General features: G+C 38.5%; 2 long non-coding RNA genes and 1 other non-coding gene across 3 annotated transcripts; 1 reads left to right on the top strand and 2 right to left on the bottom strand.

Moving 5' to 3' along the window:
- Positions 1–342: 342 nt before the first annotated feature.
- Positions 343–506, bottom strand: LOC146706330 (U1 spliceosomal RNA). The gene has a single exon (XR_014921791.1). It is a non-coding gene; the product is annotated as a U1 spliceosomal RNA (small nuclear RNA).
- Positions 507–1,609: 1,103 nt separating this feature from the next.
- Positions 1,610–3,277, top strand: LOC146706329 (uncharacterized). The gene is made up of 2 exons (XR_014921752.1): positions 1,610–1,908; positions 2,042–3,277. It is a non-coding gene; the product is annotated as an uncharacterized LOC146706329 (long non-coding RNA).
- A 4,187-nt stretch (positions 3,278–7,464) lies between these two features.
- On the bottom strand, positions 7,465–9,431 carry LOC146706328 (uncharacterized). Its single transcript, XR_014921507.1, has 3 exons — positions 8,193–9,431; positions 7,961–8,024; positions 7,465–7,562 (listed from the first exon to the last, which is right to left on the bottom strand). It is a non-coding gene; the product is annotated as an uncharacterized LOC146706328 (long non-coding RNA).
- Between the last annotated feature and the right edge of the window lie 8,490 nt (positions 9,432–17,921).

Genomic DNA, 17,921 nt, shown 5'->3' with positions numbered 1-17,921 from the left:
AAAATCCCCAACAATAATTACACAGTCGAAATCAACACAGATCACAGACAGCAGTTCACTGAGGTCATTAATGAATCATTTCAATGTAAGCAGCTGTCTCCTGGAAGTTTTCAGTCTTTTGAATATGTGGCTTTACAGCTGAAGGCCCCATCCAAAGTTGTGTTTGTTAATGTTTACAGGCCTCCCAAATGCTGCACAGACTTTTTTTAAATAAGACAGCATCCCCTCCTGCTTACCCTGGCCTCACTGATAAAACTGTAGTTAGGAAGCCAGAAGATTGCATGACGTCGTCATTGAAAATAAGCGCAAACATTCCCACTCATTTTTCTTTCAACATATGATGAGGGGAGAGCGCGAACGCAGTCCCCACTACCAGAAATTATGTGGTTGAGATTCCCACATTTGGGGAATTCGCAGGCTGTCAGCAAAGCCAGAGTGCAATGGCTGAGTCTCGGCCTGAGAGAACCACCTTCGTGATCATGGTATCTCTTCTACCAGGTAAGTATGAATTCTTTAGCTCACGTATGGGGCAGTCTTTCACACACAAACCCTGCACACTCACGGTGCTCACAATCTCAAAATCAACACAAACACAGCCTGTAGGAAGCTGGGACTACACACTATTTATATATACACATGAAGCAGTTTCCAACAGAGCCCCATAAGGTTATTTAGCTTTACAAATACCGGGAGAATTTCCCATCATGCATTGCTGTATCTGCGCAACAAGAGCTAGCTGAAAGATAACTTTTTTTCATCCATTTAACCTCCTTAAATCCACCAACAAACCACCAGAAGTTCAGCTAACTCAAAGGTAAAGCACGCTGCTAAACGAGTTTGTCTGATACTCGGGAAAAAGAGGATAAACGCAAAAGTTTTCTAGTTGAAGCACAGTCACTTCCGGTCTTTTCGTTAACTGCTGCTAGGCAACCAACAGTTTCCCGCTACGGTCTCGGAGTATGAACAGTGTTGCTCACGAAAACACGTCTGTGAACATGTCCGTGTGCAACAAACAACCAGAAAACAATCCAAATAAAAACACTAAAAATTTACTCATTAACAACGACTGAATTCACTCAGAGCAACTTTTTGCTTTGGCGGGAGTTTATTACCTGCTAAAGATGGCAGGAAGTCTCAAATCACGCGGGTCCGGCGCACATACACGTCTGGATGGTACAGCATAACCAGGTTAAGACATCTCTAAAAAAAAATATTTTTGAGTGTTTTTCAGTGTTTTTAATTATTTGTTTTAATTTTGTTTATTTTCCATTGTTCACTGTGGCCTGATAAACATTTTATCAAAATATATTTCACAAGGCCATCGCTAAATATTTACAAGAAATCAGGCATTATACAGTGTGTAAACTTCAGTGTGATTTGGATGCTCAGCAGAAAATGTAGCCAGATATCAGCTGGGTTTAGATACATTTCAGATAAGAAAACCTTTGTTAGTCCCAGAGTTGGGAAATTCAAATTGTTACTGCAGCAGAGTACACAAGGCAGGAACAAATGAACACACACAGTATACCTAACAGCAATAATGCTATGCAAAAATAGAAGAAATATAGACTAAGAAATAGATAAGTACTTATATATGTAAGTCTATTTATCTATATCCATAGCCATCTATCTATATATATCTACATACATACATATACTTATATATGATGTAATAATACAGATTACTATTAGAAGAAGAATGAAACACAAGAAAACCCCAGGAAGGAGATCCTGTTTATTTTAATACCTGCAGTTGCCATCCCATTGGTTATCGCTTGCCTCTTCTTTCTGGTTTGCTTGTGTCGCAATAAACATAAGGCTTCAAATGACACACCACCTCGTTCCCAGCTCAGCAGCTCACCCTCCCAGGACACGGAGCTGTCGCCCCCGAATCATCAAAAACAACAGGTAGCAATAATAATAACAAGGTAACATTAAATATGGTCACAGTAAATGTGATTTACATACATTTGTTTAAGTATTGTTGAATTCTGGTGGCCAGAGTCTTTGGTGACATGTATTTATTGTTTCATGGCTGCAGGCGAAGCTGCGTGAGATTAACATGTCAGCAGTGCGATTTATGGAGGGGCTCGGTGAGGACCGGTTTGGCACGGTGTACAAGGGCCACCTATATGGCACAGTACCTGGTGAGCAGACCCAAGTGGTGGCCATAAAAACTTTAAAGGACAAGGTAGATTCTGCTCTTTGTGAGGAATTTCACCATGAAGCTATGGTCCGTTTCCATCTGCAGCACCCAAACATTGTTTGTTTGCTTGGCGTGGTCATTTCATAGTGCAGTGGTTGGGTGTTAATAGGTATTAACAGGTATTGCACACTGATATATGCAAAGACCCCAGTGTGTGAATATGTGGTGTACATTCATTGCTGTTGTGCAGTGTACAGTCTGACAGCAGCTGGAGGGAAAGGCCTCCAAAATGTCCACTTGGAACACGGCCTGTCACTGAAGGGTGACCTGTATGGGGTGGGAGCTGTTATCTGACAGGGATAACTACCTCCACTGGGTCAAGAGGACATCTCAGAACAGAGCTAGTTTTCTTGATGAACCTGTTCAGTTTCTTCCTATCCCCAGCAGACCACACCATAAAACATGGACAATACCACCACAGCGTCTGAGGTCTTCAGGAGCTCTCCCTGCTCCCTTCCAAAAGACTTCTCTGTTGCAAATACAACCGTCTTTATCCTTTTGTGTAGATGTACACTCTGTTGTTACTCCAGATCCGTTTATTAATCAGATCACTTATATGAGTCAGCTATCTTAATGCCCATTCTCTGGATGTTCACTGGTGTAGGTGGAGTCCACTACCTGCTCCTTGGTTTTCGGAGTGTTGATCTGGAAGTGGTTCTGCTGGCACCAGTTGACAAAGTCCTCAGTCAGTTCTCTGTATTCCCTGTTGTCCTGTTGTACACATCGAGGAGATGCTCTCATTGCCCACCCATTATTTTAAAATAGAGATAGCCTACATAGTTCATACATATGAGAGACCATTATGAGCCAATTAGGAGAAAGCATTAAATGAGCTGTGGGCCACTGCTGGCACTGTCATCACATTGGAGGGTCACTTTAGTGTTCAAGTAGTATAAAAATGTTTGTCTTTAAACAAGAAAAAACTCACTAATATTTCAGAAAATGTAGTGTTTTGTTTTAATTTTCAAATATTGTATAACAAGGCAAAACTGCAAATGTGAATGCAAATTCTTTTTCCTCAATCTTAATTAACTAAAACCTTTCATTGAATAAAAAAAGAATTGGCACTCAGACATGTGGCAGCACTTTGCTATAATTTTTGTTTTATTTAACAAAATAAAAATGCAGACATAAGTGTACATTTATGTCTACTAGTGAAAATTGTTTTCTTTACAAATAACTCTCACTGAACTAACACAGCCAATCCCTCAACATGGTTTTACTCTCTGCTCATATTGCCTTCATATTAAATCATTTTTTGCTTTTTATAGAAGTTATTTTCACATTGCACTCAACAACAAAATCCCCCGTAACAAAAACTAACTTCAAGGACCAAAATGCACAATATTTCCTCACGTCAACAGTACGGGTGGCAAGTAGGGGTGATGTGGGCCTCACGCAAGTCGGCCCCGGGCCGTGTGTTTCAGACCGCTGATTCACCTACTGTCACTATAGTGAAATTACTGTTTTTGTTTTGAAAGGTTACTAGTGGATGCTGGCAACCATCTTGGAAGAGAACAATACAATCTGTTGTAAGGCCTTCACTGGAAAATTGTGTATTTAGAATATAATACCAACATGTCATTTGAAGATAACATAGTATTTCAGTGACCAAATAGTATTTGGGTAAAAGTCACTGAATAGTGTTGGAATAAAGTGTGAAATTTGTGAAGAATTAAAATATCCAGGAGCTCAAATTGGATATTTTGTTTCAATCATATTTTATCAACACAAATTGCACAGGTTTATTGAATATGAATAACTTCACCTCAGTTGTTTAAGCTCCTGCCAAAGCAAAACATCTGTGTGCAACCAGTGTCCACTATTGAATTAAGTAAACCCAACATGTTCTTTTTTAGTGCATAATCACATTTAGTGAAATAAACTATTAAACCATAATTACATATTAGGATTTAGCCAAGTGTTAGGATGTAATGCAGAGTAGTATTTCTAGTAGGCTTTTTTTCATATGCCTGTTTTCATTTTATTTTCTAAATTTTAAAGAAGGCTTTAGAAAGGTCAAAATAAATCTTCTGTAAGGGAGTATCAGCTATTCTAGTAGAATTTATTTTACCAATGCAAGGGTGCATTAGTACCTTGTAATACAACATATCTATTTCATAAAGGGCGAACACAAATTTCCAAAGAGACTTCCTGGCAGCTGCCATTTTAAGTATAACCTCTGGTACGGGCACGTTCAGTTTGCAGCAGCTATACAACAGTGGCCTCTAGAGGTGTTTACACACTATGACCAAATCAGACAATGCAGCACAACACGCAGGTTGCCCCAATGAATAGATTAGGCTGGTAGCAGTGACTTGTTAACTTATCATTTGTCAAGCATATCTCCCATGAATGATATGAAATAATTTAGAGACATAACATTGACATCACAAAGTAGAAGCTGCAATCAGTTTTTAGGAAAGTGAGTTTAATAAGAGTAAAATAATGCAGTAATTTCTTAGATTTTATAATCCCTTTATAAATCATGTTGGCTACTGCCTATTTAGCAGTGCAACAAGAGCATTAGACAAACAAACAAATAAATAAACAGTCAGCAAAAACAAAAAAGTTAGTACCCAGGGATAAAAATGTTGAGTATGAAAGGGAAACCTAATGGACAGATGTGATGCCTGAACAGTGGTGGCTTTAAGTGATGTATCAACTTAAACATGCATCCACAGTTTATGTTACATAAGTATGATGATCAGTGGTGACGGCTGGCGCCACTTTGGAAGCAGAAACTGTTGGTTTGAAAGCCTTTTGTGTCTCCTTGTGGCGGGACTCTTATACTGTACTGTGAGATGTCGAGCAGTGACACCCCCCCCCGTCACTCTGGCTCCTACCTCAAAGCACACTGTGCGCTGTCGATCTTATGTGCTGCACAATAATATTCAATATTTAGTATTTACTGTTATATTCACATAGATCATCGCGATGATGTTATTTATTATATTGCTCTCTTTTTTTTTTGCTCGTTTTCTCTTTTTTCTTTCCTGACAGGTGATCCAGGTGATTGATATATGTATTTTTTTGTCTGTTTGTTTTTCTTTTTTGTCCTTTATCACGTTCCTCTTCCCCGCTGTTTTTCCTTTCCTCTTTCTTTCTCCGTTTTCTTTCCCCCAGTCAAATCTGTCCCATGTTTAGCAAGTGAAAATAAAACAAAATAAACAACAAAAGCAAAGGTGAATCAAATAGATCATTAAGGCAAGGCTGGGATGGTCCATTTGGTAAAGTAAATCTGTTGGGCATCTTTCTTTGTCTTTCCACAATAATTCTGATGGCAAAAGAACCAAACGGGACACGCAAAAAAAAGAAAAGAAGATATCGAGCAGTGTCAGTAGTATGCTAGAAAGTGATACATTAACATTTCTGGGGTCACCATGAAGAGCTCACTTCCTTTCTTGCTCAGTGTGTAAAATGTGGTACTTAATGGATTGAAAAGAAAAAGGATGGCACCCTTGTAGTTCACACAGGTGGTGATGATTCAGGGTTTTAATTTGTAAGGTTTGAATTTTGAGCCATCATAAATTTTAAACCAGGAAAGTATAATATTTAACATATGATAAGTCAAAGCTAATATAGCTGCTCATATATAGCTACTTATAATTTGAAGAGCTGCCTACACCAATGAGTAGACTTCCCAGAATGGAAACAGCACTCTTTGTGTGGTTTGAGAAAACAGTCAAGTTGTTAAGAACTCTGACTGAGAAGAATCCGCCTGTGTACAGCAGCAGGCTGCCTTCCTAGAATTTGGATATCCCCCGTGCGCTCGTCTCTGCATTATGTGCATTACCTCTCTTGGAAAATTAAAACCACAGCAGCTTTTTATAGCTTTTTTCATTCACTATCAGCTTACACCAAAAGTCTACTCTGAAGAAGATTATTCAAAACATGCAACACAGTCACCAATCCCAGCAAATCCACCCCTAAGTCAGACTGTACAATACAGAAAATAAAAGAGCTACAGCTCAGACTCTACAGGCTTCAGTTAGCATGTTAAATGTGAAAGCTCAGTTAGAAAAAGACTGAACAAAAACGGCCTGAGTTTAGCAATTAACCAAAGTGACAAACATTGCTCTAAATAATACTCCCCTAATCCAAGTAGTCACCCAAACCCAAACAAGTTTCAATTAAAAAAATCAAAATCTTGTGGACGTATGCCTTTTACATGTTGGTAAAATGTTTAGGATGAGATGGAGATATAACACTCATGCACCCTGAAAATTATGAAGGTCTAAATATGTATCAAAGGGACTCACTGAACATCAGTGGATTTCTATGGGGCAAACGTACTTAAACTAGCCACTGTGACCATTGAGGCAGAGCAGAATGAATGATACTGACGGGAACTATGAGAGTTTGTAGTTAAATTCCTGCTCTTACACACTGTAAAATCTAATTAGTTAGAACTCAAAATAATTGAGGAAACTCGTTGCCTCAAAAAAATTGAGTAAAGCTTAGCTAAAAATGACTAAATTAGGACAACTTATTTATTTTGAGTACTCTGTACAAGCTCATTTGTTCCCAGAACTCAAGAAAATTGGATCAAGTTTACGTAAGTTGACCAAGTTAGGGCAACTTACTCATTTTGAGTACACTGTAAAGCCTTGTTAGTTCCCAGAACTCGTTGCCTCAAAAAAACTAAGTAAAGCTTACTTAAGATGACTGTTAGGACAACTTATACAGTGCAAGTCTGCAGTATTAAGAATAACTTGATATTTCTGACTGTACAGTGCTAATTGTTTACTTACTGACAAACATTTCAAGTTCAACTAAATGAAAAAACAATTTGTGGTAACCTGAATATGATTAAAAATAATTAACAACACTTTTTGTCATGATGTTAAAATCAGACCAACTTTTATTTTCAAACACAACAAAGTATAACAGCCAACATACTGGACACTGTTCTGCTGAACAACAAACAATTATATTGCCATCACTGTTATAATCTTACAATGAAACAAGGTCGCAGATGTAATTATTCTGAAAATAAGTTTAGGCCTACCACAACTTTGTTTTGTACTTACATTACTTATATAATCAAAATAAAATATTTGTTGTTCTGTCACAAGTGCAGTCTCTAATTTAAACAACACATTTGTTTTGCATTCCAACACATGAGCTGGAATGTTGTAATGTTTTAAGGATGGCTTGTTTCCAGTCCAGGCATTACTGCCTGAATGACTATCATGGATCGAGGTGATCCAAATGTAGGTGCAGAAGAAAGTCTTTAACTTCCCTTAAGTAGTGGCAGTGGATGTGGGTTGGAGATGCAGTGAGCTTGAACCTGCAGGCGACCATCTTCACTGACCACACCATCTGTGACGGAGGACTCATCTCTCCTGGTGTCCTGCAAGCAAACAATCATATTTTTTGGAACATGAACTTAATTGCTTTCTTAAAACATTTTTTTCTGCATTTGGTATAAAACAGACTCCAATTTGGACAATCTCAGGCTCCTTCCCCACCGGAGAGGTGACATTCAATGTCCCAATTGTCAGTCTGGATAGCCCTGACCCCCACCCGACACACAATAATGTCATGAAAGCATCATTTTAAAAAGGGCTATGCAAACATGGCCAATAACTTTCATTCTAATGATGTGCAAAATGATTTGGGCACAAAACAAATTTTGCTGTTAGAAAACTTGCAGACTTCACTATATTCAGTGTAGACCCTCTAAACTAAGTTTGGGGGATGTGATCTTTCAAGAAATGCAGACCAAACTGTTGTTGTTTGTTTACTTACACAGCATGTCTTGTAGAATTAACTGGAGTCACCAGCAACAGCCTAGTGCAGTCATATCTCAAGTCTAATAACAGAAGACAGGAAAAGATCAGTAAAGAAACAACTTCCCCAAACCAAAAAACAAATAAAACAATAAGTAAAACAGGCTGATCTAAAGTATGATTAAAGTTCAGCCTGATTAATATAAATGTCACTGACAGTTGCTAATATATTGGAAAACCAAAATACTTACCACTGAGTTGATGTCTTTCTGTCCAACAGCAGGAGTGCTGGTCCCGAGCCTCAAAGACAGTAAGAAGCAAGCAGAGGGAGAAAAAACAGAACATTTTTCAGAAACCGATTTGATCCTTAATGGCTGTGCAATCATTGTAACATAGAGTTTGCTTATGTTGTTAAATAAAGGCTAGATTTGACATTAATAGATGCCACAGATGTTCAAGGTGCCACAAAGCATGAAAAAAATGGACATCTCAGAAAACGTCGGGGCATTTTTGCAAATATGTGATGTCTTGATAAATCGAGCAGATATTTGAACTTTCGACAGCTACATTCTCGCCTGAAAATATCTTAAAAGTTGATTTTGTGACCCAGAAAAAGCAATAAGCCGCGCTCCTCCGCCATTGGCGAGCTTACAAGTACGCACAGGCTCCGACAACCATGGCCGACATATGCGATCCTCCTTTCCCCTAGATTACCCTTTCTGGGTCACAAAATAACCTTTTAAGATATTTTCAGCGGAGAATGTAGCTGTGTAATGCTCAAATATCTACTTAATTTATCAAAATATCACATATTTGCAAAAGTGCTTCCACGTTTTCGGAGAGCTCTGTTACCCAACTGACCGGGAGGTCAAGGCTTGATAAGAGTCCGCAAGCACAGCTAACTCTTGGCTTATTGTTTTCACCCCCCCGAAGAATTTTGTCTGGGCTCTTATCTCACTTTTTTATTTCAAACAATCAACAGAAAATTTCACAGACATATTTTTATATAAGGTTTTTAAGGCTGTGGTGTTAATTTTTAAGTAACATGAGCCCAGCCGCAGCAGCAACGCTAGGCTAACACTAACTAGCTAGCACGATTATAAACCTGGTGCTAAACTAAGAGAAGCCACAAAATCAGTTTGAATAAGAGTAAACATTTACTCACCAAGTCAGTGTATCAGGTAAAGATCCACAGCAATGACAACAATAATCCCTTGAGCTGACGCTTTTCTAGGTTTGCTCAACATATTCCATAAAAAATGCTGGCACCATGAACATGCGGACTGATCCGTGCTAGGGAGGAGGACGGTAGTGACGTGGCATTTTCAAAACACATCTTTCATCCTTCCACACTGAGAAGAAAAACTTCCATCTTACTTAGTTTTTCTAAGTTAAGACAACTCAAATAAATTGAGTTTATCAGCATTTCTGTAGCGGACAGAACCACCTGCTTTAATCTACCATGATGCTCTGTGTTATGTTGTCATGGCAATATGAAGTCAAATAAATACAAATTCATAAACTGCACATTTGAAGGAGGACAAGAAGACAGGCAACTGGAAGAGCTTTTGAAGCAGGAAAACTTTTCTGGATTACTCTTAATTTAACTGGAAATTTTGCGAATACAAGTCAAGGAGGAAACAAGGAGGCAGGTTGGATTATATTTGAGGACAGGACGCATGAAGGAGAAGCATGAGGAGAGAGAAAACAGCAGAGCGATGGTGCAGAGCTAATCGTGAGTCAAGTCGAAGAAGCAAGCATCAAAACTGTGAGTAAACATAACACATAAAGACTTAAAAATTACTGTGCTGATTAAGGAAACATTAAATTTGGTTAGTTTGGGGTCTGCAGCTTCAGGTTTGTGGGTTCAGTTGGTCTCAAAATTGAGGAAAGACAAAAAAATTTCTTTTGAAAGGTTGTTGGAGGATTTTTACTGTAAGAAATATCTGGGTGTGCAACTGCTTTTATTTAAAAAAAAGTTGAATTTTATTTAGTCACATTGGAAAGGGAAGATTGGAGGATCGGGACAATAATGTGGCCAGATTTACTGTTTCCTTAATCAGAACAATAATTTTGATCTGAACTAGAAATTTTGAAATGGGTTATTTTCTTTCTTCTCTACTGATCACTGTATTAAAGGTTGAGTTACTTGTCAGTCTACATTTATGTTAAAGGTAATTTTAAAAAATGCAGTTTATTCGTAATTTTGTAGAAAAAGGCTCCGCACCTATGAAAAAAAGAAAATGGGTATCCACACCCCCAAAATTCCTGTAGATCAGAGTAGCTAAGCCCTGGTTAACTGCAATTATATAACAGAAGATGAAAAATATTGGAATGATTGAAAGAAACAAAGATTGCTTTAGGGTTTGAAGATTTGACTTTCTTATTGAAATAGACGAAAACTAATCCATGTGTGACACTGAGAAAAAAACTGAAAGCTTAAAAGATCTGGAGGTCTGACTACTGTTATTCAAATGTGCAAAATTGTTTTAATGACATTAGAAAGAAAAATGGGATGTTTAAAAAGGTAATATATAAAGATGATTTTTATATTACTTGAAAAAATGATGTTGTTTAGCGCTTTTGTACTTAGAAAAATGCTGGGTCACTAGTAAGCTGAGATTTAATGTGATAAACTGAGGAAAGGTAATATAATCTACACACTCGCTATTATTGTTGCAATCCATACACCACTTAATATTTAATCAATCGTCATTCATAATTGGTGATCTATGCAAGTTTTAAGGAATAATATTTGAATTGAGGTTGAATGATGCTCTGCCTCTGTGGTCAAGTACAGACATAGGCCTTAAGCAACCATGAGCCACTGATAAGTGTGGCAGATTAGGAAACATGCATACAGTTCATTAGTTAGACTCCTATGAACCACAAATAGGAGAAAATGAGCACGCAATAAAGTGGACTTGTTAGGGAGAGATTGCCATCAGAGTTAAAACACTCCAACGCAATTTTGATGACAGAAACAGCTAAAAAATGAGCGTTTTGTTTACACTGATGACAAAATCCTGATCAGATACAGACAGACACATGCATACAACACACACTACTGCTCAAAAGTTTGTGGTCAGATTCAAACATTCTTGTCTTAATTTTAAAATTATATTTGCTATAACATAAAATTAGGCAAAGTTTATCAGAAATGTTTTCACAGATGTGTGTTTAATGAATCATTTATGTTAAATCACCCATGATGCATTAGGAAATGTCTACACACTTATACATGGGCCCATTTTTAGTAGCCATCACTCCTGTGTGGACCGATCACATGGTTATAAACCAGGTGAAAATTGACTTCAAACCTTTGAGCTGTAGTATAGCTTGATTGCAATGATAGTGTATAGTTATCTATTACAGAAGAATATATAGAAGTCTGAGGACAGGGAGACACTGTAAAAAAGTTATGAGCTGTCTTGCTGCAGAGAAAGTGGAGTCTGTCATCCTTGAAAAGCTCCCAAGATAGGCAGCTGGCAGGTTGAATGATGCTCTGCCTCTGTGGTCAAGTACAGACATAGGCCTTAAGCAACCATGAGCCACTGATAAGTGTGACAGATTAGGAAACATGCATACAGTTCATTAGTTAGACTCCTATGAACCACTAATAGGAGAAAATGAGCACGCAATAAAGTGGACTTGTTAGGGAGAGATTGCCACCAGAGTTAAAACACTCCAACTCAATTTTGATGATAGAACCAGCTAAAAAATGAGCGTCTTGTTGAAACTGATGACAAAATCCTGATCAGATACAGACAGACACATGCATACAACACACACTACTGCTCAAAAGTTTGTGGTCAGATTCAAACATTCTTGTCTTAATTTTAAAATTATATTTGCTATAACATAAAATTAGGCAAAGTTTATCAGAAATGTTTTCACAGATGTGTGTTTAATGAATCATTTATGTTAAATCACCCATGATGCATTAGGAAATGTCTACACACTTATACATGGGCCCATTTTTAGTAACCATCACTGCTGTGTGGACAGATCACATGGTTATAAACCAGCTGAAAACTGACTTCAAACGTTTGAGCTGTAGTGTAGATTGCAATGATAGTGTATAGTTATCTATTACAGAAGAATATATAGAAGTCTGAGGACAGGGAGACACTGTAAAAAAGTTATGAGCTGTCTTGCTGCAGAGAAAGTGGAGTCTGTCATCCTTGAAAAGCTCCCAAGATAGGCAGCTGGCAGGTTGAATGATGCTCTGCCTCTGTGGTCAAGTACAGACATAGGCCTTAAGCAACCATGAGCCACTGATAAGTGTGACAGATTAGGAAACATGCATACAGTTCATTAGTTAGACTCCTATGAACCACTAATAGGAGAAAATGAGCACGCAATAAAGTGGACTTGTTAGGGAGAGATTGCCATCAGAGTTAAAACACTCCAACTCAATTTTGATGACAGAAACAGCTAAAAAATGAGCATTTTGTTGACACTGATGACAAAATCCTGATCAGATACAGACAGACACATGCATACAACACACACTACTGCTCAAAGGTTTGTGGTCAGATTCAAACTGTCGTCTTTTTAATTAATAATTTACATTTACTTTTAACATAATATTACATGAAAATGATCAGAAATGTTTTCACAGATGTGTGTTTAATGAATCATTTATGTTAAATCACCCATGATGCATTAGGAAATGTCTACACACATATACATGGGCCCATTTTTAGTAACCATCACTGCTGTGTGGACAGATCACATGGTTATAAACCAGGTGAAAATTGACTTCAAACCTTTGAGCTGTAGTGTAGATTGCAATGATAGTGTATAGTTATCTATTACAGAAGAATATATAGAAGTCTGAGGACAGGGAGACACTGTAAAAAAGTTATGAGCTGTCTTGCTGCAGAGAAAGTGGAGTCTGTCATCCTTGAAAAGCTCCCAAGATAGGCAGCTGGCAGGTTGAATGATGCTCTGCCTCTGTGGTCAAGTACAGACATAGGCCTTAAGCAACCATGAGCCACTGATAAGTGTGAGAAATTAGTGCACTTAATGCAGCGGTCCCCAACCCCCGGGCCTCGGAAAGGTGCCGGTCCGTGAGTCGTTTGGTACCGGGCCGCGAGAGTTGAGGCTCAGGTGTGAAATGTATGGTTTTCAGGGTTTTTATCGGTATTCAGCGTTATTTTGTTATCGTTTTTATCGTTAACTCGGTGTCCCTGGGTCTGTTCAAGTGTGTCATAAATAAATCTTCTTTTTTTCGGTACCGGTACTAGTTTTATTTTGTTGTATTTATCCGCGACACCTTAAAGGCCGGTCCGTGAAAATATTGTCGGGCATAAACCGGTCCGTGGCGCAAAAAAGGTTGAGGACCACTGACTTAATGCATGTTTCCTAATTATATACGTATGAGCAACTAATAGGAGAAAATGAGCACGCAATAAAGTGGACTTGTTAGGGAGAGATTGCCACCAGAGTTAAAACACTCCAACTCAATTTTGATGATAGAACCAGCTAAAAAATGAGCGTTTTGTTGACACTGATGACAAAATCCTGATCAGATACAGACAGACACATGCATACAACACACACTACTGCTCAAAAGTTTGTGGTCAGATTCAAACATTCTTGTCTTAATTTTAAAATTATATTTGTTATAACATAAAATTAGGCAAAGTTTATCAGAAATGTTTTCACAGATGTGTGTTTAATGAATCATTTATGTTAAATCACCCATGATGCATTAGGAAATGTCTACACACTTATACATGGGCCCATTTTTAGTAACCATCACTCCTGTGTGGACAGATCACATGGTTATAAACCAGGTGAAAATTGACTTCAAACGTTTGAGCTGTAGCTTGATTGCAATGATAGTGTATAGTTATCTATTACAGAAGAATATATAGAAGTCTGAGGACAGGGAGACACTGTAAAAAAGTTATGAGCTGTCTTGCTGCAGAGAAAGTGGAGTCTGTCATCCTTGAAAAGCTCCCAAGATAGGCAGCTGGCAGGTTGAATGATGCTCTGCCTCTGTGGTCAAGTACAGACATAGGCCTTAAGCAACCATGAGCCACTGATAAGTGTGAGAAATTAGTGCACTTAATGCAGCGGTCCCCAACCCCCGGGCCTCGGAAAGGTGCCGGTCCGCGAGAGTTGAGGCTCAGTTGTGAAATGTATGGTTTTCAGGGTTTTTATCGGTATTCAGAGTTATTTTGTTATCGTTTTTATCGTTAACTCGGTGTCCCTGGGTCTTTTCAAGTGTGTCATAAATAAATCTTCTTTTTTTCCGGTACCGGTACTAGTTTTATTTTGTTGTATTTATCCGCGACACCTTAAAGGCCGGTCCGTGAAAATATTGTCGGGCATAAACCGGTCCGTGGCGCAAAAAAGGTTGAGGACCACTGACTTAATGCATGTTTCCTAATTATATACGTATGAGCCACTAATAGGAGAAAATGAGCACGCAATAAAGTGGACTTGTTAGGGAGAGATTGCCATCAGAGTTAAAACACTCCAACTCAATTTTGATGATAGAACCAGCTAAAAAATGAGCGTTTTGTTGACACTGATGACAAAATCCTGATCAGATACAGACAGACACATGCATACAACACACACTACTGCTCAAAAGTTTGTGGTCAGATTCAAACATTCTTGTCTTAATTTTAAAATTATATTTGCTATAACATAAAATTAGGCAAAGTTTATCAGAAATGTTTTCACAGATGTGTGTTTAATGAATCATTTATGTTAAATCACCCATGATGCATTAGGAAATGTCTACACACTTATACATGGGCCCATTTTTAGTAGCCATCACTGCTGTGTGGACAGATCACATGGTTATAAACCAGGTGAAAATTGACTTCAAACGTTTGAGCTGTAGTGTAGATTGCAATGATAGTGTATAGTTATCTATTACAGAAGAACATATAGAAGTCTGAGGACAGGGAGACACTGTAAAAAAGTTATGAGCTGTCTTGCTGCAGAGAAAGTGGAGTCTGTCATCCTTGAAAAGCTCCCAAGATAGGCAGCTGGCAGGTTGAATGATGCTCTGCCTCTGTGGTCAAGTACAGACATAGGCCTTAAGCAACCATGAGCCACTGATAAGTGTGAGAAATTAGTGCACTTAATGCAGCGGTCCCCAACCCCCGGGCCTGGGAAAGGTGCCGGTCCGCGAGAGTTGAGGCTCAGGTGTGAAATGTATGGTTTTCAGGGTTTTTATCGGTATTCAGAGTTATTTTGTTATCGTTTTTATCGTTAACTCGGTGTCCCTGGGTCTTTTCAAGTGTGTCATAAATAAATCTTCTTTTTTTCCGGTAACGGTACTAGTTTTATTTTGTTGTATTTATCCGCGACACCTTAAAGGCCGGTCCGTGAAAATATTGTTGGGCATAAACCGGTCCGTGGCGCAAAAAAGGTTGAGGACTACTGACTTAATGCATGTTTCCTAATTATATACGTATGAGCCACTAATAGGAGAAAATGAGCATGCAATAAAGTGGACTTGTTAGGGAGAGATTGCCATCAGTGTTAAAACACTCCAACTCAATTTTGATGACAGAAACAGCTAAAAAATGAGCGTTTTGTTGACACTGATGACAAAATCCTGATCAGATACAGACAGACACATGCATACAACACACACTACTGCTCAAAGGTTTGTGGTCAGATTCAAACTGTCGTCTTTTTAATTAATAATTTACATTTACTTTTAACATAATATTACATGAAAATGATCAGAAATGTTTTCACAGATGTGTGTTTAATGAATCATTTATGTTAAATCACCCATGATGCATTAGGAAATGTCTACACACATATACATGGGCCCATTTTTAGTAACCATCACTGCTGTGTGGACAGATCACATGGTTATAAACCAGGTGAAAACTGACTTCAAACCTTTGAGCTGTAGTGTAGATTGCAATGATAGTGTATAGTTATCTATTACAGAAGAATATATAGAAGTCTGAGGACAGGGAGACACTGTAAAAAAGTTATGAGCTGTCTTGCTGCAGAGAAAGTGGAGTCTGTCATCCTTGAAAAGCTCCCAAGATAGGCAGCTGGCAGGTTGAATGATGCTCTGCCTCTGTGGTCAAGTACAGACATAGGCCTTAAGCAACCATGAGCCACTGATAAGTGTGAGAAATTAGTGCACTTAATGCAGCGGTCCCCAACCCCCGGGCCTCGGAAAGGTGCCGGTCCGCGAGAGTTGAGGCTCAGTTGTGAAATGTATGGTTTTCAGGGTTTTTATCGGTATTCAGAGTTATTTTGTTATCGTTTTTATCGTTAACTCGGTGTCCCTGGGTCTTTTCAAGTGTGTCATAAATAAATCTTCTTTTTTTCCGGTACCGGTACTAGTTTTATTTTGTTGTATTTATCCGCGACACCTTAAAGGCCGGTCCATGAAAATATTGTCGGGCATAAACCGGTCCGTGGCGCAAAAAAGGTTGAGGACCACTGACTTAATGCATGTTTCCTAATTATATACGTATGAGCCACTAATAGGAGAAAATGAGCACGCAATAAAGTGGACTTGTTAGGGAGAGATTGCCACCAGAGTTAAAACACTCCAACTCAATTTTGATGATAGAACCAGCTAAAAAAATGAGCGTTTTGTTGACACTGATGACAAAATCCTGATCAGATACAGACAGACACATGCATACAACACACACTACTGCTCAAAAGTTTGTGGTCAGATTCAAACATTCTTGTCTTAATTTTAAAATTATATTTGCTATAACATAAAATTAGGCAAAGTTTATCAGAAATGTTTTCACAGATGTGTGTTTAATGAATCATTTATGTTAAATCACCCATGATGCATTAGGAAATGTCTACACACTTATACATGGGCCCATTTTTAGTAGCCATCACTGCTGTGTGGACAGATCACATGGTTATAAACCAGGTGAAAATTGACTTCAAACCTTTGAGCTGTAGTGTAGATTGCAATGATAGTGTATAGTTATCTATTACAGAAGAACATATACAAGTCTGAGGACAGGGAGACACTGTAAAAAAGTTATGAGCTGTCTTGCTGCAGAGAAAGTGGAGTCTGTCATCCTTGAAAAGCTCCCAAGATAGGCAGCTGGCAGGTTGAATGATGCTCTGCCTCTGTGGTCAAGTACAGACATAGGCCTTAAGCAACCATGAGCCACTGATAAGTGTGACAGATTAGGAAACATGCATACAGTTCATTAGTTAGACTCCTATGAACCACTAATAGGAGAAAATGAGCACGCAATAAAGTGGACTTGTTAGGGAGAGATTGCCATCAGTGTTAAAACACTCCAACTCAATTTTGATGACAGAAACAGCTAAAAAATGAGCATTTTGTTGACACTGATGACAAAATCCTGATCAGATACAGACAGACACATGCATACAACACACACTACTGCTCAAAGGTTTGTGGTCAGATTCAAACTGTCGTCTTTTTAATTAATAATTTACATTTACTTTTAACATAATATTACATGAAAATGATCAGAAATGTTTTCACAGATGTGTGTTTAATGAATCATTTATGTTAAATCACCCATGATGCATTAGGAAATGTCTACACACATATACATGGGCCCATTTTTAGTAACCATCACTGCTGTGTGGACAGATCACATGGTTATAAACCAGGTGAAAATTGACTTCAAACCTTTGAGCTGTAGTGTAGATTGCAATGATAGTGTATAGTTATCTATTACAGAAGAATATATAGAAGTCTGAGGACAGGGAGACACTGTAAAAAAGTTATGAGCTGTCTTGCTGCAGAGAAAGTGGAGTCTGTCATCCTTGAAAAGCTCCCAAGATAGGCAGCTGGCAGGTTGAATGATGCTCTGCCTCTGTGGTCAAGTACAGACATAGGCCTTAAGCAACCATGAGCCACTGATAAGTGTGAGAAATTAGTGCACTTAATGCAGCGGTCCCCAACCCCCGGGCCTCGGAAAGGTGCCGGTCCGTGAGTCGTTTGGTACCGGGCCGCGAGAGTTGAGGCT

This window comes from Copadichromis virginalis, linkage group LG7 (genome assembly GCF_057382275.1).
Source record: "Copadichromis virginalis isolate Kocher_CV1m ecotype Utaka linkage group LG7, C_Virginalis_male_GT1.1, whole genome shotgun sequence".
Lineage (NCBI taxonomy): Eukaryota > Metazoa > Chordata > Actinopteri > Cichliformes > Cichlidae > Copadichromis > Copadichromis virginalis.
This window is presented reverse-complemented; position numbering and strand designations above follow the sequence as displayed.